General features: G+C 28.0%; 1 protein-coding gene across 10 annotated transcripts in view; it reads right to left on the bottom strand.

Moving 5' to 3' along the window:
* Positions 1–25,103, bottom strand: part of LOC107443261 (serine/threonine-protein phosphatase 4 regulatory subunit 1) — a 122,724-nt gene that overhangs the window by 80,554 nt on the left and 17,067 nt on the right. For 2 of the 10 annotated variants that reach the window (XM_087161067.1, XM_087161062.1), the window contains exon 1: positions 3,028–3,231. The exons of the other annotated variants lie outside the window; for them this stretch is intronic. The gene's annotated coding sequence lies outside the window, so the exon portion shown is untranslated. Of the gene's footprint in view, positions 1–3,027; positions 3,232–25,103 lie in introns of those variants that run through there. 10 annotated transcript variants of the gene reach the window in all.

Genomic DNA, 25,103 nt, shown 5'->3' with positions numbered 1-25,103 from the left:
CTAAAATATGTTTTTTAAAAAAATTTGTAAGGTGATAACTATCTCTGGTGATCTTTAAGAAGACCAAAGTTTTCAACCTCTTTTGAAGACTCTTAGCTTCATTTAATGTAAATTTAGAATTTTATTGCAAATCACAATAAAAAAGAATTTTGAGACAAGACAATCTTAAAAAACATGGCTTATCAGAGAAGCCTTGAAATTCTATGTTAACATTAACTTATAAACTTAAGCTAGATCTATGTAACTTTTATGTAAATATTTACAGGTGAAAATATATTTTAAACCAAAAACAGGATCTCATCTAAAATGTTTAAGTGAGCTAACAGAAAGTTATGTAGGATTTCCATTTCTTTTCCTTTTTAATGAAAACATAGGATAACAAAGCAGGCTTAAGACTTTCAAGAGAATCAACATAAGAAATACCACTTCAAACCTAATTTATTTGTAAAAAATTTTAAAATTTACTACTTTAAACTGATTAAGGATACGTCTGAAGTAAACTGCTGCAATCAAAAACTTTTAAGGAATGAGGTGTAAAATGAAATACCCTATTTGAAAAGAAATTAACATTCATCTGAAAACTATCTGAGCATTTGTTAGGAAAACATGAAACCATAAATATACAAAATTAAAACTAAGAATGCAGTCATTTTTGTATAGTTGGTCACAAAAACTAGAAAATACCACGTTGGGGTCAACAATAATATAAAAATTCAGAGTATTAAGATACTTAAATACTAATTAAATTTGAATAAATCACACATGCAAAACAAAAAAATTTATGCAAAAAAAAAAAAATTATTAAATAAGTACATTGATTTAAATAAATTGAAACAAATAAAGTTGGAAGAAAAAAAAGCAAATTATGACTAATTTATGGGGGGGAAACAAAATAAAATTTTGTTATGTTTCATTTACCTGTTATAGTATCAGATTTATGCAATTGGAATCCAGTTCATTTATTTGTACTAATTTGTAAAATATTAAATTTTACAGCTAACAATGAACCTAATTCCTATAAATAAAAACTTACAAAATTAAATGGTTAAAATATGATACTGATAGAGATCAGCAACTTACTTTCACAAAAAAACTGCAAAAAAATAAAAACATTAATTTTTTATCAGTATTTAAGACAGCTAAAAGACCACTTTTGGTCATCTGGCTATAGGTTGAACATCCCTTCATCAAACCCAATAGATGTTTAAAAACATTTACATTTAAAAACTGAAAGGGGGGGCAAGCCTGGAATACAATTTTGCTTTCAATAACTTATAATGAATGAAGTGTAATATAAAATACCCTAATTTAAAAGAAATTAATATTTATCTGAGAACTATTTGGGCTTTGGTTAAAAAAAAAAATTTGAACCCATAAATATTGAAAATTAATCCAGTTTGCTCATTTTTTTAAATGAAAATCAATCATTAAATATTTTATATACAAACAAAAATGATTAGAACATAAATAGGCCCCAATAATAGAATTTTGAAAAAAATAGGACACCACTAATTTTGAATAAATTTAACTGCTTTCACAATTTATTTACATTTTAGTAAACTTTTAGTGAGTTTGAAAAGACAGCTTTATAATTAAGAGGCTATTAATATAATTCTTGCTGCATCTGATTTTTACACTAAAATGCAGGGTTGGAGTTTTTGCCGGCAAAAAGGGGTTTTTGCCAGGAGAGTGGCAAAAACCTGGTAAAAATCGGCAAAAAACCGGCAAAAACCAAATTATCTAAATTGCTGATTAAATATTATTACAAAATACTTGAAACAAATTTAAATCAATCATAAGGAATAATAATTTTGATACATTACATGAAAAAATTATTTTTAACATATTAATAATTAATATAAGGGTAATAATTTTTAAAAGATTGAAAGTTTGTGATCTCTTTTCATTTTAGAATCCTAAAATAAATGTTTTTTTACAAATAAAGTATTATTTGTATAATATTATTATTTATTATAAAAAATTATTATTTGTACAATAATTAACTGCACATGTTGATAGATATTTTATGCTTTAAATTATAGTTATATTAATTTTAAAATAAGTTCATTTCACTGGAAAAAAGAGAATAATCACAAATTTTCCAATCAATAATGTTTTAAATTACTACTAAAATGATATATTATTACATTATCATTTAATTATGGAATAATAATTTCGTTAATTTTTTGTAATTATTTATATTCATAGTATATATTTCAATTTTGTATCAAAAATGTGTTTTTGTCCTCTCATCTTGGAAAATATAGGTTTTTGCCACTTTTTGCCAATTTGCTTGGCAAAAACCTGTTTTTGCCAGGACGGTTTTTACCGGTATTTACCATGGTTTTTTCCACCTGCGGCAAAATCTTGCCAACCCTGCTAAAATGTAATTACAAATCTGGTTTCTGTTACGCATATGATTTTATAAAGAATACAAACATTAAAATTTAGCAAAATACAACAATTCAAAGCAAATAAAGAGTTATTTTTTAAAAAATTACTGCTTTGAAGATGTGTAACACTATTTTCCTATCTTAGCACAAATATACTCGGAAAAATCGAATATTATACGAAAAATGTTTAATTTCGTGATCAAGATATTATAAATTAGAGCAGGATTAAAACAGGTTACCAACAAATTAGAGCAGAAACATCTGTTAATGAAGACTAAAGGGGTAGATACAGAGCCGTTTCAAATTTCATAACAAACCATAACTTAGGGCTGAAAGTGTTTCTTAGATCAATTTAAAATTTTTAAGATTTTAACACCTCAAAAAATTATGTAAATAATAAAATGATCGTGATTTTTCTAAAGTTATAAACATACAAAACTTTAGGCAAAGAAAAGAAGTAACTAGCTATAAATCTAAGCTTTTGTAGGCTGGGAAACATAATTTCAGGTTGTTTAATAGAGATTAAGCAACTTTTCTAAAAAACAATTTTACCCTAGCTTTGAAACATTTGCACCATATAATAAATCCTACTTAAATAAATCCTTAACATAAAGAGAAAAAAAACTCAAATTACCGATTTTTCTAAATTGCATTCCTAATTCTGAACAACACATCAGGATATCCAATGCAAACATCAAGCGAGTGGGGGGTGAGAATCCAAAAATTTATATTTAAAATAAAATCAAAACAGAAACAATTCAGTTATACTTATTCCTAAAGTTAGTAAAAACGCAATAACATACTTCGTTTCATCCCCAGTTTCTGAAAATACGAGAGTAAATTAACGGCACTACGCTCCGCCCATACGAGGAAGATTGTCCAATGAAAGTCAGCAGAGAAACGAAACCAGCGAATGAAGAGGAAACCTGCCATCTGGCAAGAATGCTAAGTTCAAACTATACTCCCAATTTTCGGGAAGCACAATTTTAGCATTTATTATTATTAGAGTAAGCATTTCATGCCCTATTCTGGAGGGTGAAGGGGGTGGGGGGGAATGAGGGACTAGGGAGAGAATTTAGAAGGTAACTTTTTTTTTTTTACCAAGGTCAGATATAAAAAAAAAAACGAAATTCTGTACATTCAATTATATTCAAAAATATGAACAATTAACAAAAATTCGATTTTTTTTTCCGATATTTATTTTGAATTGATGACCGAACTTAAACTAAAGAGATCATATAGAAGTTTTAGACAGCAAAGGCGGTTAAAAGATCTTGAACGAGAAATAAATATGCATAGAAAAATGAAATTTTGCAAGTTAAAGTCAACTATTCTTTAAGCGAAGCACAGAAAGTTGAAAACTAAAATTGTCCAAGAAATTGATATAATTTCTTCTTTCAAAAAGATTTTTAAAAAAATGGTATGAAAACATTTTCAAAAACTAATGTTCCATTCAAATTTAAAAAATGAATTAAATAACCAATGTCTAGAATAAATTCCAATTTTTTTGGACAATATGTAAAGATATCCAATACAAATATCATAGGCGTAGGGAGGAGATGCTACCATGACGTCATCTAGAGTTATAATTCATCTGCTGTATAAATTTAGCACATTCATTATAAAATTAATAATAAATGCTAATCAAATTATATGTACATGGCAAAAGCATATAATTTGTAAGAACATATTTTCTCTTCTTTTACGCTATTTATTAATTTATTAGACTGCTGTTGAACTTTGAAAAAATTTACAAACCGCATTATTTTCGATATTTTAAATAAGGTCATTTGTTAGTACCCAAATATATCGGCTAAAGCCAAACCAATCTGCATTACTTCTATAAAATTGCTGCAAAACTTATAGGGCCTTAACTATAAGGTACTTAAAGGGGGGAGAGGAAGAAATTCTTTGTAAGTTGGAACGACGAGATAAAACAACAGATTCATACAATATATGGGTGATTCTCCAAAAAATTATTAAAAAAATTTCCAAATCACAAATTATTAAAAACGGAAAGAGCTTTAAAAACCTGAAAAATTTGCATACTTACTCCTTATAAGGTACTATAAGAGAAAAATAAAAGGAACTAACCTCAATGATGCTGGCCATTAAGTCAATTTTATGGCTCAGAAAAAGCCAGGAGTGACAGTTAGGTCTACAACTAATTTTTAAAGACCAATTTAGGCTTAAGAAAGTTTTATTAGAATACTACATTTATTACACATTTTAATATGCATTATTTATTTATTTTTTTTAAATGTTTTCATGAATAATGTAACTGTTGTATTCAAACATTAAGAAATTAACTTAACGAAAAAAAGGCTAAGAAAAACCCTTCGGTTGGCTAGTATAGGGAGAATAACAGCAAAAACTGATACACACCTCAGAAACTTCAGAGCTATAAGAACATCAGGCAAATCAGATTTTTAAAGCACTCAAACCAACAGAAATGGTGGGAATAGACAGTATTGAGGGGAAAAGATAAAAAATTATCTTTTTTCATAAAATAGAAAAATTCACTGAACTAACAGCAACAGGAGGAAAACTTAATGACAAACTTTCAAATGATGTATGTAGTATATACATCGGTCAGTTAAAAAATTAAACAGATTTATAGCTTACTGATGAATTATTAAAATATTGGAATAAAAAATTTTAAATGATTAAACAAAATTAAGAAAAAGTTTGGGACAGGCCAGGAGAATAATTTTTAAGTTTAAAAAAAAAAAAAAAAAAAAAAAAAAACTTTTTTTACAGAAAATGTGAATGATTGAATTTTTTATGGATGGGAAAAACTGCGTTTAAAAATATAGAAATAAAAAACAATGGTAATTTTGTTATTTTTTGTTAGGACATGATACTGTTAGGTTTTTTGAGAATCACCCATGTATTTCACCATTCGTAAACCCATTATGAGACCTAAATTATACATTTTAAATTATTTATTGTTTTATCTTAGAACTTAGATCTGCGATAATAGGAAAAATTATTACAGTATAATGAACTGAACTGGAATACATCATTCAGAACATAATACTAATAATAAAAAAAAAATGCCAGACTTTTTCTGATCACGCAGCAAGAGAAGGGGGAAAAAAAGAAAGAAGAACATTTCGTATAACATAACGTTGATAACAAGAGACTAACAGATACGCACATCATTGCTGAAGAAAAAGTAGAGAAGAAAAAAAAAATTATAAAAATAGGAGGGAAGAAAATAAGATGGCGTAGTCTTGATGCTGTGTTCGGGAGTACGTGTTCAGAAAAACTGCCAAGCCTGGTAGATTCGCCGAAACACATTTTCCATCTTTTTTGGAATTAAAGGTTTTTCTTCGCCGTAGTAAGAGGAAACGCCAAATTTTCTGGCCAGATGCCCAAACACCAGCAGGCTTGACCAAACAAATAAGCTCTCTTGATTCACCGTTCACATAAAATGGTCAAGAAAATAAATTATCGCTCAAAATATGCTATTTTAAATATTTTTCTACTCCAAAAGGTATTTTAAACTGTCTTCAGATAAAAAGAGTACCAATATTGGTCAATGGTAACATCGAACCAATAAGTAGAATTATAATACTCAATAAAACATAAGATTTTTAAAAAAAAAAGATAGAGAGAAAAAACATTTGAGGAATATTAAATTTCGAACTAGAAAAATCTGAAGAATTTTTTAGCATTTAACCAAATGTAAAAGTATTCAATAATACCTAGTAACCTAATAATACCTTATATAACTTGTTTTAAGTTTAAATTCTCGCATCAAAAATAATGAAATTACCATTAGTAGTGCCTGGTTTCGTCTTCTTTAACTTAAATGTAATTAAAAAAATAGAAATATTTAAAATACATTTAGTGAATCATGAATACTGAATCCTACAGCCTAGAATATACATAATCCAAACCTACATAAATGTGAAATATTTAAAACTAATAATTTAATACAATAGTGAAACAAATTAATAATTTATATTTAATACTGAGTTTCCAAATTAGTATTAAAGGTCTTATCGCAAAATAGCCAGTGTGTGACACAGCGAATTTTGGAATGCAGGTTGTTTATAAAAGATATTATACATAAAATTTCATTCCAATGGATACCTACGCACTTGGTAATGAACAAGCTGATATATTTGCAAAATAAGAGCCTTGGTTGTTTAAAGAATTCTGACCTCTCATTCAGTGAGACTTTTAACCAATTTGATATTAAGCAGAACTTAAAGGATAAGTGCTAGAGAATCTTTAATGAAAACAACTATGTTCCTAATGCCCCCAGAAAAAAAGCTATGGCTGACTTTAGGCATTTAAATGCAAACATGACTGCCTGGGCCTAGGATCTCACCTTTTTCGTATCGGCGTAGAAGATTCAAATGTACGAATTGAATCTATTATTTCAATTTTTTATTTTAAAAAAAATCCGAAAAAATTCTTAAGCGTTGCGGTTATTGAATGATACGAATTTTACCACTGTTTGAGCATAGTTAAATTGTTAAAACACTCGAGTTGATGGTTCTATTGTAGTAAGGAGGTATCTTAAAAACAGAAAGAAAAAAAAAAGTCTTTTGAGTGTAACGGAGATAAAAAAAACAAAACAAATTTGTAATTGGTTTCACTAGCCAGCATTTCTTTAGTAAATACGAGTGTACTACAGTATAAAAAAATGTATTTAAGTGTATGTAAGCACTGTATGAAAATGTTGAAATTAAACAAGGCATTTTGGCATCTAAATAAATGCGATTGAAGCAACAACAAAAAAGGGAAGAAAAAAAAGAATCCAAGACGATAACCGCAGGATTACATTCTTCTTACGATCCTTATAATCGTTTGAATATTTTTCTCGACGGGGGCAATATTTAAAAACGACATTGTTTCCACAAACAATGAAACAAGTAAGAAAAAGTATGAAACTCAGAATTCCACACCAAAAAAATCTGGCTTCAATGAAGAATTAAAATTTGTTATAAAATGTAAATAAAGAGCACCCAGTAGAAGAATGGTATAAGAGGAACTCGTACTTAAAAGCTTTTGGCTTTAGATCATTTTGCTTAAACTTCTCCTCTCAACCAGAACCAAGTAAAAAATTTGAGAATTTAACATATCTATAAATAATATTTCAGACATCAAAAACCAAAGAACTGAAAACTAGAAAAACTTGAGCTAATGAATAACAATTGGATATCTGCAAGTGACGTCATCGTAAATATATCGTGTCATTTGTCGATTCAGAAACCAATCATATTTCATACACACTATTGACGTCGCTTACAGGTATCCAATTAAATCTAAATTAAAACACATGGTTAGTCATAATTACTTCACTTCTTCTCAAGTTGCTGATACCAAATTGTAAGACATCAATATAATATCTCAAGACACATTAACTTATTTTTCCGGATAGAAGAAAAAAAATGATCAAGAAATAAAACAGTGCATTTTTATCGAAGCATTTCAATTTTGTTTATTTAAAAGATATTTCGCTTTTATTCCATTACCAAGTAATTCAATCTCGACGAAAACTACATATAAAGAAAATTCCTTTCTTTTATCAAGATGAGCATGGAGGAGGAAGATCACTAGATTAAAAACTAGATTTAAGAGAAAGAAGATAAGAAAATCCAATCTCGCGCATTTAAATAGTGAATCTAGTTACGGTTAAACTTACGAAGACGATAAAAACAAAAATTTCCAATATAGATAGATTTTTGCAATATAACCAATAATCACAATTTCAATCCAACTACATTCAATAAAAGACCTTAAATATCAGACTTACTAAAAAACCCTGAGACCAACTTACAGATCTTGAAATATGCATTTGGTAAAAGATATTTTTTTTTAAATCATATTGAATTTTTTCTAAAAACCAGAATAATTTTTAAAAAACAAAGTTAATTTTAATTAGGGTTCCTGCAAAATAAGTGACTTGAAAGTCCCCCCCCCCCAAAAAAAAAAAATAAATGAATTCTTAAGAAGGCCTCAACTACATCAATATGAAAAATTAAATGACCAACTGTTACTCAAATGGATAAAGATGCTAGATTTTTACGATTATTGGCATTTTGCCAAGAGATTCACAAATTTCTACTATCATTTCGAATTTTTAAAATATTTTACTTGAAAAAAATAGACCATTCTGAGTAAACAAAGCCGGATAAAATTGTCGGCGAAAAATTTAGAATTGTCACCAATTAAAATAGGTAAACAAAATACAACCATGCCGAATTACTAGTACGGTATCGCAAAAGTGGAACATAGTAGTCGTAGTAGTAGTAAAGCGCACCCAGGGGCTAGCGTATATAACGCCATCTTTTTCACTTCCAGCCATTGATTTCTTTTAGGGATACGCCCATCGCCCTTGCTCCTACTGCTCCCTTAGAGAAATGGGATGGTTAGAGGACGAACACATGATTGAACCACCTCCTACCTCACCCTCATCCCTGCGATAAATGCATAAATAGAGCTTTATGCAGCTAGGGTCAGTTGTTCGCCATATTTGGAAAATTTTCGATGCTGCTCGCAGCTAATAAAATGAATAAATAATGAAAATGGCAAGCTATTATGTAATTAAATAAGTATATTGGTAATAGACATTAAATTTATAAGTACTTGAATTTTGCACTAGTGAAAGTATAATTAATTATATCTAACTTCTAAAAGAATAATGAACAAACTAAAATCGAAGGTCAGAAAAATTACGAATTAAAAAATTAATGTATAGAAATGGTAACGGAGACATAAAAATATCGTATTGCGCAATCACTGACGTAATCATTAGAAATGAAGTCAATAACAAGGACATGGCACGTTAGTGAATACTGCTACTACCATGCAGATTCAATAAAACACGGCAATAGAGTTATGGTTAAAAGCTATTAGCTGTTAAAGTTCAAAGAATGAATATTTTTAAAACAATCCTAACATTGATAGTGCCTAAACAAATAATGCTTGTATAACTTTTTAAACATTACAAAGCTAAGTTTTATTTTCACATTTTACCAACGAAATGATGTATCAAAACTCAAGCTAAGTAAAATGATTAAAATTGCTTGGTGTAACTAATCTGAAGATAGTACTATTCTGACAGGTCTTCTTTCAAGTGAATCGAATTTGCTGTACAGTAATCCGCAAAGCATTTAATGAACATTAGTGATTAGTCTTGTTATTTAATTACTGATACATATTTCTTTGCACTATGAAGATATCTTAAATGACTAGACAAAGATAAATGCATAAAACAAGAAAACAGCGTTTATAAGGATATAGTAAGAGTGGAAATATTCTTTTCTTCTCTTTTTGTAATCAATAAACGATTTAGTGTAAAATTCAAATGTTTTAAAAACGAACTTTTAATTACAATGCAAAATATTTTCCGAAGCTGCATCAATAATATTTTTTATCACCTTTTCGTCAAAATAAAAATTCACATAACTCGTATAACATCAGAATTTAATTTAAAGTAGAGCGATCAAACCCCATTCAGTAAGAATGTTTTTTAAGTTTGTAAAAATCATGAATTATATTTTATTATTCTTTAAGATTGTGATTTTTTTTCTCACAGTTTAATTTTCGGAAAGAAATGGTTAAAATATTAATTGTGATTCAAGTGAAAATCGTGGATTGAATCAATAATAAAAAAATAAACCGTTACATAATTAACAGTTAACCGTCAAACGATAAGCTTTTCAAAAGTTAACGAAATTCGGTGCAGGCTCCTAAAACTCTGCGCTATGGAAGAGACCGAATCATTAAAATGTAACAAAATTAAGGCTTTTGGGAGAGGGAAAAAAAACAAATCACATGTAAGAGATCATTTCTCACCCAGTTCGAAGTAACACAGCCTTAACAGGGGTCTGTCCAGACATTTTGTGAAGGGTCCGTTTTTTGTGAAATTGTGAAAAAATTATTCACATTCTTTCAACCAGGGTCCGTTTTTTTGAATTTGTGCAAATAGGGTCCGTTATTGCAAAAAAAAACTTTTTCAAGGAGTTTTTAAATTCTAAAGATATACAAGATTATGCTCAACACTGTAAAATTATAATTAAAAAAATTAAATTTTAAAAAATAAACAACAATTTCTGCTTCTAAACTAGAGATGCAACATACAAATATTTGGTATTTAGCCTATACTGCTGAACGCAGAATATTCATTTCGGACGAATAACGGAAGAATCGTCTGCCGAAGACAAAAGTTAGTTCGTTTTTACATCCATCTTTGTTGTTTTCTGCCCTGGAAAGGGTTGGGTTTATTCAATTAACAAAATAATAATGAAGATAAACAAATTTGTGAAGGGTCCGATTAAAAGAAAAATCATTTTGTGAAGGGTCCGTTTATAAGTTAAAATATTTTGTGAAGGGTCCGTTTTTATGAAAAGATATTTTGTGAAGGGTCCGTTAACGGACCCAAATTTCTTCTAAACAGACCCCTGCTTAATAGATTCTTCTCTTAAATTACCTTGTTTTTAATTATTATAGCAAAAATTATTTCCAATCACTTTTAGCTCTCATTTGCTAATAAAGAAATTTTTTATACCGAAATGGTCGTTTAGTTTGGTTACTAAAAAATCACTAAAAAAACAATAAGGTGAAGAAACTTTTTGACTTAAACAAAAAATCAATTATTTCATATAATACAATAATTCAGACTAAAGATTAAATAAAAAGTTACCTGAAAAATATGACTTCATTAAAAAAAAATAGAAGTCCTCTATAACAACAGATTAAAACTTGTTAGCACTAGAAAGACTGAAATACCTATATTACCCAAAAGCAGTCAAAATGAGTATATTGTGCAAGAATAACTAATGCATAAAGAAATTTATTTAAAATTAATTTTTAATATTTTTTATATTATTTTCAGATATATAACAAGTTATTAGTAAATATCAACAATAAAAATAATAAAGGTCACAAAATTCTAAAAAATTGTGTTAGTATATACATCATTGTTTTCGAATTGAAATTAAAAAGCAGTCAAAATGTTTTATTTAAATGCAAGTTTTATTTAAAGAGTCCTTTTTAAAGACTCTTCATAAAGTGACCACCTCTATATAGTGACCATTTGACTTGGTCCCGAGGGTGGTCAATTTAGACAGGTTCCACTGTATATATATATAATAGTTATTCTTCGAAAATTCAATTCTAATAAAATTCGATTCTATTCGGATAAAATTCTTCCAATAAACTAATTATCTTAAGAGTAGCAGTTAATAAAATTCTAAAAATAGTATCTTTCAAATAAAACCTAGATTACAGCTTTGGTTAATTATGGCTCTTAATATGTTTTTTTTTTTCGGGGGGGGGGGAACGTAATTAGTACATCCAGTACATCTTTGCTTTAAAGTTTCGGAAAATTTTATGTAAATCCAGAATCGTTAATCCAAACATTCATATAAAAAGTGAATAGTTAAATAAGATGCTACCTTCTATCAATGTGACGGAACAAATTGATAAAATTTGCAGAAATAAAAATAAACCTGTACAAAATAAAATACTTAGAAATGAAATTCTTTATAATACGGCAAGAGTTGAATGCGTAAATATGGAAATTATGAGTGTTTTAAAAGATTAAAACCTAATATGTGGCCTAAGAAATTATCGAGAAAACAGGCTAAGTTGAAACACATACACGAACAAAATTCCTTTTAGAACATAAACGGTTGGTTTTACACCTCCCTCTTGGTGCTTTTCACTGCGATTACGAGAAATTGCCAATCCAGTCTTTTTTTCATTCATAATTCTACCCAAAGGTCAATGACTTGGAAGTTCCAAGAATCGTCATTTCTAAACTCCGCCCATTTTTCTCCAAAGCATTCTTGAAAACGAATAACTGAAATGTACACTGTCAACAATAATATTAGTTCAACAGCATTAGGTTTTAAACTGAAGATTTATCACTAAAAGAATTTCACGTGATGTTTGCATATAGAGACGTTTGAAAAATGAGAATTAATATAAAAACCAATCAGAAAGGATAAAATACCAGAAAAATAAAAAATTCAATAAAATTTTAAATGAATTATTAGAATCTAAAAATTAAAAACAATATGGAACAATAAAATGTATGCTAATATATAACTAGCAGATTCAAAATAATATAATTATCTCAATAAAATGACAAAAACTTGAATTAGTTAAATTCAAATACTTATAGTCACAAATTGAATTAGGAACATTTCAAATCTCGCAATTGACTTTGTATAATAGTTGAGCATAACTTAGAATTGGGAATTGGAATGAAAAACTATGTTTAGTCTGCATAAATTTCAGTACTTTTTCTTTATACTGCTTAAAAAGTCAAAAACTAACATATTGTACTGACAAATCTCAGCATTAATGGGTTAACAACGAAAAATAATTTTATTTTTGGTATTTGTAAACAAACATTGAATGCGTAAAATTGGAGATGCGTCTAAGCCTTCAATAAAGGATCACTGTAATGATAATGGGGGAGGGGACTGCACCTCCTGAACTTTTATTGGTCTTGAATATTAAAATTTTTTATTTTATATCATTGAAATTTTTCATTTTATGAAAATTATAGGTGTATTTATAATACACTTGCTCAGAATAAAAATTGCCTTTTTAATCTTAATTTCATTTATTTAAAAATTTTTTAATCTTCAATCTAAAAATTTAAAGAGTTTATTATTTCTCCCTTAAATTTTTTAAGTTACTAAGCCATTTTTAATTAAAGCCTAAATTTTTTAAGTTACTAATTTTGGTTTTAATAATTAAGCATAATTTACTTCATTTAAGTATTTCTTGTACATATAGATATCATTAATGCAAGGAAAAAATTATCAGAGTGAAATTAAAACAAAAAGAAATTTAATAAATGAATTGGGTATGGCTTTTAATACAATAAAATTATTACAATAATTTAAGCAGTTCGCCATTTCAGCATTTGTAAATCAAATTAATTTTACAGGGGAGAAAATGGGTAGGGAACATAACAATAATAATAATAACCTAGCACCAATTAATTAAAAGGGTGCTAAAGTAATAAAATTCAATTTACCAAGATAAATCTTAAAATTGCAAAATACAGATAAAAATATTTATTGTAACCACCTCCTTAATAAAAAATTTTTCTGCCTTCAATTTTAAAAGCAAAAATTTATGAAAAGGTTACTTGTTACAAATACATACCTGCCAACTTTTACGCATTTGGCGTAAAATTTTATTTTCATATTTAAAGTGGTAGTAAATATATACTATTTTTTCATTTATAAACTTAGTTTTTAAATAATTGTGATCACCACTATTCTTAAAAAAATTAAGCATATAATATTAATATGTGTTACCATTATAGTCGTCATCTTAAGCATTTTCAAATGCCATGTATCTTTTTGCTTAAAATTGAAATTTTAATTCCATATTATTACCACTGGAAAAAGCCATTATGGAAGGGATTAAAAGTTGGCAGTTATGCAAATACCATTCATAGATGGCAGCTGCATACAACCAATTATTCTATTGGAGTAAATCAAGCTTTCATCAAATTAAAACGAACTCGAAGAAGATATTTTGTTTTATTGTTTTACGATTTTATTAAGTTGTTATAGTTTTATTTTATGATTATTAATGGTTTTATTTATTTGGTGCATAGTAATAAAGCCCCGAGTTAAAATATTTAATCCACTGTTTATTTCAATGTTTAATCCACCATTTCATTAAGGTTTAAATATGTAAAAGACAGAATTAGTTTTCAAAAAAAAAAGAAGAAAAAAAGACCCGGATATTCAAAAACTGAGAAATTACCAATAAGATTTTATAAGGAATTTCTTCTTAAACAAAAATTAAAACTAAAGAAATATATGTATTTTTTTAAAAAAATATCTTTTATACTACATGTTTTACATAATTTTATTGCAAATTATTTACACGTCAACTTCTTTTAGGATATTTTAAAAAAATTATATTTTAAATGTTATTTAGAAAATAATAGTAATACATGATAAACAAAAATATATATATTTGACAAAATATAAGATACAAGTTTAATAGAAGATCTAAAGATCTATTTGATAAATTTTATTACTTTTTGAAAAATGGTTCTAAAAAATTTAAAATCAATAGTTTTCAACAAAAGTTTACCGCCCACCAAATGATTTTAACTTAGACTAATCTTTCAAACAGTAAGTTAGAATTTTTTTTTCTTACTCTTTTGCAAAAGAAAATTCATAAATCAAAAATCTAGTCAGTTGATAATTAAGTTAAAACCTAAATATGTTTAACAGGAATTCTATATTCCTATAAAACATAGCATACTATTATTGTCAATTATTCATTTAATACACAATAATCTGCCATTTCTTTCTGAATTTAAAGCAGAATTACTTTTTAAAAATAAATTTACAACACAATAGTTTTTTATTCAAAACTTGACAATTTTAATGGTGCTGCTCAGTGCTGATAAATTAACGGTTCTTTTTATATGTTATTTCATATGTTAAAATAATATGTTATTGGTTATGCCAGATTGGTTATAATAATCTGCAAAAAGATAACATGTTATTGGTAATTTGTCACAAGTTATACAAAATTTCCATTTGACAGCTCACAATTAGGAAATCATATACTTAAGACTTAGAGTTAAGAATATTACATTAGATTCAAACAAAACTACATACACCTATTATACAATGGCCCAGTGAAGCAGTGTGTGGAAATATAGATATTAAGCAGCTGTGTTCTTCTTAAATACGGAACAAAAAATGCTAAGTCATAAACTTTTCACTTAAATAAAAGCTTTAAAAAAAATTAGGACAACTTTATTTTGAATAAATAATATTGGAATGAATATTATAAATTTTTAAATTACATTCTTTTGTGGTTTTTGTACCAGTTATTTATGACTGTTAAAGTAAGGTTTTGTCTATTTCTCGCCAGCACTCAGTCCTGACATCGAAAAAAAAAATGAGGAAATATGAAGAGAAAGCCACAGTTTTCTAAAAATGCCAAGCACTTATGAACTAATTTTTCAATAATTATAAAATTATTCCCATACTACATTGTTTAAGATTATAAAATTATTCTAATATGCAATTTATCAAATTTAAAAATTCTTATCAGGGTAAAAATTTCTCATAAAATCAGAAGCAAGATCTTTTGTAAAGCCCAATCAATTATTTTTAGCAAGATAGTTTATATGATTAAAAAAGTTTTGTTTTAAATTTAAGGAAAGTTTTTTTTCTTTCTTTACCTTAATGAAAAGATTCAATAAACAACCATAAGAAAGGAAGGAAAAAAAATTTATAAGACGGGTCAGACAGTAGTCAAAGAAATCTTACTAACAGACTAATAAGTTACAAAATATTCCATGAAATTTAAGCGCACTCTGTTGCAAAAAATATATTAAAATATAAATATCCTTCAAACTGGTTTAAATATCACATTCAATCAAATTGAAAATTATAGTCTGATTTAAAATATATATATATATATATATATATATATTTCAATAATTTTATAGCAAACACATCAGGCGTTCAGTACAGAGATACTACAGATAATTGTAATCGAAATTAAGTCACATCAACTATTAACTTCATTTCATTTCTTTTAAACTTTTGTTGAAAGAGAATCATTCAACAGATTGATACCTTTAAAGCAGTCATGTCAAAGATACGGCCCGCGGGCCACACCCGGCCCCAGGTTCGTATCAATAAGGCCCGCGATCGCGATGCGTCACAGAAAGAAGAATCGTGTTTTTTAGAGCTTTTAGACTTCACTCGATTCCTCTACGGAAGTTTTAAAATGTGCACACTACATTTATAAGTAATTTCAAGGGCAGCGCGTGCCTAGACAAGTGAGAGAGATAGACAGTAACGCCATTTCTTAGCAACAAGCGGAATCTTCGACTGGAATATACTTAGCAGCACAACTACGGATGGCGCTCCTGCCATGGCTGGCAAACATTCGGGAGTTGTAACTAAATTAAAACAGAAAGCATCAGGGAATTTTGTGGGATTTCCCTGTATAATTCATCAGGAATCATTGGCATCCAAACATTCAAAAATGGAGCATGTCATGCAACCTATAATTAAAATAGTAAATTTTATAAGGAGCAGAGGACTAAATCACGGACAGTTCAGGCAGTTTTTACAAGATTTGGACGAAAATTTTTTTGATGTCCCTTATTTTACCGGAGTTCGTTGGCTCAGTCGAGGAGTAGCTTTAGAAAGATTTTTTCCATTACGTGACCCTATTCAAGCTTTCATGTTAGAAAAAGGTAACCCAATTCATTATGACAATGACTGGTGGATTGATTGTGCCTTTTTGGTAGATATGAATTAACACTTGACTGATCTGAATGTAAAATCTGATTGTCACTCAAATGTGTTCATGTATTCAAGCCTTTGAAACAAAATTAAGGCTGTGGGAAAAATCAGGTAAAAAATCAAACTTTGGATCATTTCCCTCATTAAAAATCATTTGGCACAGTGAACCAAAAAGAAATTGGATCAATATTCTCAACTTCTGCAAAATCTTATCACGGAATTCGACAATCGTTTTGAAGACTTCCACAAAATGAATGAAACAGAATTCCCAATTTTCAACAATTCATTCAATTTTAAAGCTTCACAGACACCAGTTCATTGGCAAATGGAGTTGATAAATCTTCAATCGGACAGTATTTTGAAAGAAAAATTTAAGGAGGTTAACTCTCTTACATTTTATACACAATATTTCAAGAGTTTGGATAACTACCCAGAATTAAAAAAGCATGCAGCACGCATTCTGTGCATGTTTGATAGCACTTATTTATGGGAGCAGATGTTTTCCATCATGAAGATAAATAAGAACAAACATCGCGCAAGACTTATGAATAAACGTCCCCAATCAATTCTTAAAATAATTATCTAATCTATCCATCTTTTATAACTTTGATATGATTTTTAACAACCGTATATTAAACTATATAATTAGATAAAGAAAATTTTATAATAATTCAGTACATTTTTTTTATTTGCATCTGGCCCGCCTACATATTCTAAATTTAATATATGGCCCTCTGCAAAATTGAGTTTGACACCTCTGCTTTAAAGTAATTGAGAAACAAAGGTTTTGCTCTTGATTAAAATTTATATGCAAAAAAAGAAAAAAAAACAAATGTACAGGAGTAATTTTATTTTTATTTGCTTTCTTTTTCTTTCATTATTTCAACAAAAAACATTTATTTTAAACTTTAATGAATGTAGAATTTACATTGAATTGCTTTAAAGAGGAAAACATTGTTTTTGTTTAATGGATAAACTCAAATAATTGGGCATATTCTGCATTTATTTTTAAAGACATTTTTTTACTGTATAAGAGAATTCTTTATAACAATAGGAATTTTTTAATTCATCATAATCTGGTCTCTACTCATTATATATATATTTCAACAAGTTTTCACAAGTTTAAAGAGATACTGATTAATGGATTAAATATTTATCAGTTTGATCAGAAATTTTTTTTAAAAATATCAAAAGCATATTTTTCAAAATGCCTCTTTGTTTATACCCTTCAGATGTTGAATTCAGTGGCAAAGAAGATGTCTCCATTCCCAACATAATTTCTTTTTTAAACTAAGTTTTAGGAAAATTCAAAATGAAACTTTAGAAATGAAAGAGCATTATATGATTACAAATTACTTAATTTAATATTTCTCTTTAATATGCAAAAAAAAAAAAAAAAAAAAAAAAAAAAAATGGAACCTGTCATATATAATACAGGTTGACTAGTATCTTTGAATAAATAGATATTTTCCTAGTATAAATTTACATTTATAAAATAAAAAAATAAAAAAAAGCAATTTTATTCTACAAGATAAATGATCTTAATATATATACAATGACTAGTACTATGGAGAAAAAATTTATACATAATACCAGATATTATAGTTTGCTGAAAATCTTTCTTTTAATTATTATTTAAAAAATAATAAATAAATAAATAAGCAATTAATAAATAAGTATTATAATAATAAATAAGTATATAGCGGATAATATATTATTTTCACATAATTGCCTTTATAAATGACCACCAGTCTAGTTCCAAGGAAGCCTGTCATTGAGGATAATGATAACAAAAGGCTATTGCAATGTTGCAAGGAAATTGTAAAAGGATTTCCCAGGGTTTTTCATGTCTCATTTCTGTGTAAAATATTGAAAGCAAAATTGATAAGAAAAGTTTATTTCATGAGGCTTTCTTTTTATGTGTACATGTCTTTCTCAAAGCAAGATTTTATGAATGAAAGTAATCAATCTTGCCATTCTTCAGTAACGTAATATGCCAAACAAAATGATGCTTGGAAATGTTGAAATTTCTGTTTAGTATCCTAATATTTTACTTCAAATAGTATGATTTGATATAATCATGTTGGGAGAATGCAAGAATCTGTTCTTATATATCTTTTAACAACTTTTTTTCCAATTTTATTGCCCAAAAATGAATTAATTTTAAATTATACGCAGTTAAACTCAAATAAAAATACAGTTTTACCAAAACTATGGGTTTTTGACAGAGGCGTTTTTGACATGACGGTAAAAACCAGGGTAAAAACAGTCATGTGTCAAAAACTTGCTAACCCTGTTTCTTGCCTTTATTTTACCATTTTTAATTGGCAGATTTACATTTCATATTCCAAATCACTTTTGTTTCTTCTCATTGGCGTCTGTTAAGTCTTGAAAATGGATGCCAGTTTTTGAGCTCTTGAAACATGTTGACTGTTATTTCCTATTTATATATTTTTGTAGAGAATTAAGTTTTTAATCTAGCAACAATATTTTTGCTTAAATAATGCTTCTTGGGATAAAGAGCACAAAGTTTAACGCAAGATAATAATTTAAAGTCTTCTGAACTAATCACTAGATAAAGATACATCACATCGCTTTATAGACCAACAAGTTCAAAAATAAAGCAATTAAAAAAAATTTACAATATTTTAGATTAATTGAATGTTAGTAGCACAGTTTTAATTAAATAAGATTTTTCTACTACATGAAAATAAAACAAATATTGTAAATGTATAAAGCTCAGGCAGCAAATCTGAACATAGGAATCACAATTTAACTAACAATTCATTTGACATTAGAAAAATTATAATTGGTAAATAATTTCCAAATAAACCACAGAAAAAAATATGAATTGCTGACACAGAATTCAATGGGTAAAAATCTGAGCCCTTCAGAAAAAAAATCTTAGTCAAATATTTACAATTAAATAATCATACATTAACTTATTTTAATAAAACAAATTTTAATTTTCAATAACATGAATTATTTATTTAATAATTATCAACATAATGGATTTAATTTTAGAATAAATACTGTGTAAAAATTTTAAAACCAAGCACTACTTCAGTTAAGTTGTTTTTGCAACAATTGTTGACTTGTAAATATATTTATGTACAGCAGAAAGACCAATGCTGGTACCTAATTAATAAAAATGTTAGTTTTATGTTATGTGTTTTGGTAATAAACTTGCTATGTTCCCCTACACAAACACTATTATAACAAGTTTAAAAATAAAAAAAAATCGTAGATAAAGAAGTTGAGATATATAAAAAAAAAACAATTATATGAAAAAAGATGCCAAATGGCATTAGAAAAAAATAATAGAACAATAAACAATACTTAATGAAGCAGCAATGGAATTAAAATGGTACATAGACAATATAATAGGTACAGTTCAGTCTGTTAGCCATTACTGTGATATAAGGAAACTAGAAGTGCTGAGGGTAATAATAATGTAAAGAGCAAAATAAATTGAAAGAGAAAGTTATAAAATTTGTTTAAAATACATTTTTCTCATAGTGGATTAAATTTTTAGTCTAAAAAGAGAGGGGAGGAAACAGTAATTTCAGAGATTGCAAAAACAACTTCAACTAACTACTTCTAAATATTGCTTTATCAATTGAAAAAAAAAAACTACTATTCTTGCACTGAAAACACTTGCATTATAAATCATTTAAGACAGTAACTGCCACTAATAAAAATTGCTGATTTTTAAAATCAACTGTTTTATTAACACAGGGTGCAAAGCCAAATCTTTCATCAAAAAATAAGCGCCTTTTAAGTACTTTTTAAGCACTCAAAAAACATTTTAAAGCACTATATACATTAACAAAATGCAAAATAATTTTCAAAGACTTCACATGATCATGATTAAATAACTAGTTTCTGACAAAGAACTCTTTTTCTTGATTACATTAGACATTGTTAAACGATCGAAAGATTTTTCTGTTCGATATTAGAGGGTGGAAAGTGAAGCCTGAAATTGAGAATATCTCGCAAAATGCAGCAGAGTTGCACATAACAGTGCAATAATCTCACCGAACTCAACTCAGTAGACGCACATGCTGACTCCCAAGTATTTCATCAAACTTGTAAATTGATTGGCGTTTTCATATGCTATGGACCGACGGTACGCCGAAATGATTTTAGAAAACGTTGAATAGAACAATGTGAAAAGCACACTTTTGCATAATATGTGACGAAAATCGGCATGGTAAAGAAAAAAATCTCATTTTCGAAAAAAGAAAAATTAAGCACTTTTTATAAACACTCAATGAAAAAAGCACCATTAAAGGCTTTTAAAAACTAAAATTGAAAATAAGCACCTTTAAGCACTTTTTAAAAATGCTATGCACCATGTAATATTAAAATCTGCAAGAACAGAATCAGTACAATATCAAAGCATGTTAAAACCATCTTTTAATAAATTCAACATCATTGCTGTATAAAATCAAATTTAAACTTTTGGAGGGCACAACTTTAAAATATGAAAATTGAATTTATATTTAGTCTTCTTAGATTGGAGTATTTACTTTTTTTTATCAAGCTTTGCAAGATATAATAGACAAGTAATACCAGTATGCCACTCCAAAACAAAATGAAATAGAAGAAAAAAAGAACTTTATTATAGACACAAATGGAAGGAATTATTGCAGATGTGGATTACGCTTTTGAAGAATATTTAAAGGGTCAGAGTTGTTAGTTAAAAAAGAATGAAACAAGCTGAATTGAGTGCAAAAGAATCAAACTAATAGCTGTTGAATGAAAAATAAATAAATAAAATATATTTTAAAAAAGATATTCAACGCCCATCATTCAATGTCAAAAATCGAACATTGTAACCAAGATTTGAAAACAAAGGATAAAATATACATGCATACAAATTTATCCATAGCACTCCATGTAATATTGAGAATTACAAAACCATTTACAAATTGATGTACAATGTAAACATGAACAAATGGTATTGATTTTTTTTAATTAAAATTCTATTTGAATACACGAATATTTCATGAGCACTCTAAATAAAAAAATGTAGCTCATTATCAATCAAAATGGCCAATGTAAATTAAAACGAAAGTTTTAAGTATCTTTAATTAGAAAAGTAGCCAAATCTGTTAAATTTATAGTAAAGAAAAAAAGCAAACTTACAGGGCAGTAAACAAATAAGTTTTAAATGCTGAAAGAATTATTTCAAAATACAAAACATATTATGGGCCGAGAATTCTCCGATAGAAAAAGCAGTAGCTGTTGTCATAGAGAAGGGAAGGATAGCGTCCTCATTCAAAACAAAATATACTATAAAAAAGTATAGCTGCAGGATTCCCGCAGGCCTTGAAAATTTTAAAAAGTGGAAACGAAAATAAAACAAATAACGATATTTTGTGTAATCACCGCTAAAAAAAAATTTCCAAAAAAAGTATATATGCGTGAAAATTCCAGCTTGCTAATCTACTTATCGATAAAGTTAAGGGTCTGTCTGGATTTTTCTGAGAGGTACCTATTTTGTGAAAATTTAGACATAATTTGTGAAAATTAAAAATTATATTAAAAAATCAACACAAAAATATGGATTTATCGCTTCTTATGGGATACAAAAATAAAATTTTAAGAAAAAGTATTTTGTGAAATTACCGTTTTTCCTAAAGTTGAATTTGTTAAGGTATAGCTAAACGGTAGTAAATTTGGCCTGGACAGGCCCCTGAAAGTGGTATATAATAATAACAAATATATTCTAGCATTAACCTAAATTTACAACTGCTAAAATTTTTCAAGGACTACGAGATCCCTAAGTAATAAAAATTTACAGGTTTTTTTTTAAGCCAAAAAGAAGTTTCTTTTGAAAAGGTCAAAATTCAGGAAACTAATCATTTTCCTTACCGTGCTAAATATCATATCATCCCCTAGTGTTAAGAAGCTTTTGACAGATCTTTCAAAAACTAAAAATACTTTGTTTTAGTGGCTGCCTCTTTACACCCTTTTTAGGACGGTATAAGCCATTAAGCGGGACTTCAAGTTTTACTACGGATAGAGAGGCCTGTTAACTTTTTTGTCAGTGCAGCAGCCATTTTTAGGCCTTGACTGCCTTAACAGCTGACAAATGCCAGTGCCTCCTATCCATGGCAACTCCTTTCAAATTTCTAATCTTTAGGATTTTCAGGTCATTTGCAATGTTGTTGAGCCATTTGGTAGAGGGTCTGCCTCTGGGACGTGACCCGTCGGTGTTCTTAAAGGTGACAATTCTCATGGCGCTATTTTCAGGGCTTCTCCATAGATGGCCCAGCCATCTTAGCCTATTACGGCAGATTATTTTTGTCATTTGGGACCTATTAACTCTCCACAATAAATACAGTTTTATCAATTAAAATTTTTTAGGAAACTGAAAAATAAACAATTTACTTATTTCTGTTTTTTTTTCTTACAAGGAAAAAAATACATTAGGAGAGGCTGAGACAAAACATAAGAAAGAGTTAAAGAGGTCCCATACTTCTTTCTATAAGTCCTCACGTAATATAAATATATATGTACCACTAATATATATGAATATAAAAAAAGAAAAAGGTATTATAGTGTTTTTATTTTTTAAAACACAGAAAAAAAAGAAGATAAACACTATTGACAACCTGTCCCTATATTCACTGTGCCAAAAAGGCAGTGGGAGCTATTACAGCAATCAAGGACAGCTATTATAAAACAAATTCATTCTTGTCAGCGACAATGGCAACCTGTGAATACAGTGCACTGACAAGTTTTCACTTAGCAGGGGTGATTGTCAGCCCAAGTCAAAATTACGGAAAATTTCTTGAGTTAAAAAAAAAAAAAAAACAGTTTAAATTGAAAAATTAGAAAAAAAATTAAACAAGGTTTCATTTTTCCTTTTTCTCAACATTTCTTAGTTTCCTTGAAATTTATTTAAAATTTTACACATACCTATGATGACCTGGAAAAGTAATTAAAATTTACAAATATGTCTTTCTTTCTTGAGTTTATGATTATAATAACTACTTACTGATAAAAAATGAATATTAATCATGAATATAAGCTTTATCTGGCTCTTCCTTACAAACAAATAAAATAAAGTGTGTTTTTAAGTTCCACCTTTGAAAATTTGACTTTCAGAAACTTCTGTGATCAATGATTTTTTTATACGTCTGGACCTTTGATCTCCAGGAACTTCCGGATGCGAAACTTCTCCAGAAACTTCCAGTTAGCGAAAAATCCGGAAATCCGGATTTTTCCGGAGCATGATCAGCCCTGTCTTAACTTGTTATTCTGGTTCAATGGATGTACCAGCCATAAGCATAAGGTTTAACATTAAAATACAGAATAATGTGATTGCACTGGAAAACAATATTTTTGTTGCACTTATGCAAATACTTGATCATTCATGATTCAGTTGTGGGGATTTCAAATTAAAATTAGTTTTGCTCCTCCGATTAGTTTATTTCCAATGACAGGGTTATCCCTGCTTTTTTTTTTTTTTTTGCGAAATGTTTAATAACTTTATATTTAAAAGGGAGTCGTGTAAATGTTGAGGACATGCTTTTGGAGAATTAAAGCACATATCAGGATTGAAATTGCATAGAAATTCATGCAAGAAAATGCCATATGCAGTTAGGAGTACTTCTGTATTATCAGGGCGCCTGTCTAGGTTTTAAGAGGTATCCATTACGTGAAAATTTAGACATAATTTGTAAAAATTAATAATTATATTAAAAAATCAACACAAAAATGATATGGTAAGAAAATGTTTCAAAAATTTTCTCTATAAATAAAAATCATTTATGATTGGTAAATTTCTATATATATTTCCCATATGTTCAAAAAATTTTTTTGCTAATTGGCTTAAAATTGTATCTTAATTTAAAAATTCATAAAAATCATTGTCCATAGTTACACTTAAACTTGAATTTAATAAAAACATACACTTAACAGTACTAGCACTAAATGTTATCTTCATTATGAGAACATTTTAGACAGGGTCATACAGAAAAAAGTTTTACAGAGAAAAAAATGTTTAATAAAAAAAATAAAAGGTCTATTAGAATAAATTTAGAATAATGTTTAAAATAAAGGTTCGAATTTCGACTTCCTACTACCAGAGGGGCAACCTCGTCATTTCATTTTTTAAAAAAACTTCAATTTACGGGCGATACAAACAACGAAATTTTTACGAGGCAGGGAATCTTAGAACTTGCTTTTTAAAAAGTATTTTGTGAAATTACCGTTTTTCCTTGAAGTTGAATTTTTGAAGGTACCGCTAAACGGTAGTAAATTTGAACTGGACAGACACCTGAAATCTGTTCATAATGCGGGAGCGTCTCTTGCAATGAACGACTACATTTCCAGACATGGGTCCCTAAACAATTTTAATCCTGATGATGTGCTTTACGTCTCCAAGAAATTTACACCACCCTATTTATATGTA

Source organism: Parasteatoda tepidariorum, chromosome 4 (genome assembly GCF_982258835.1).
Source record: "Parasteatoda tepidariorum strain Cologne lab strain chromosome 4, Ptep-v5.0, whole genome shotgun sequence".
NCBI classification, from domain to species: Eukaryota; Metazoa; Arthropoda; class Arachnida; order Araneae; family Theridiidae; genus Parasteatoda; species Parasteatoda tepidariorum.
This window is presented reverse-complemented; position numbering and strand designations above follow the sequence as displayed.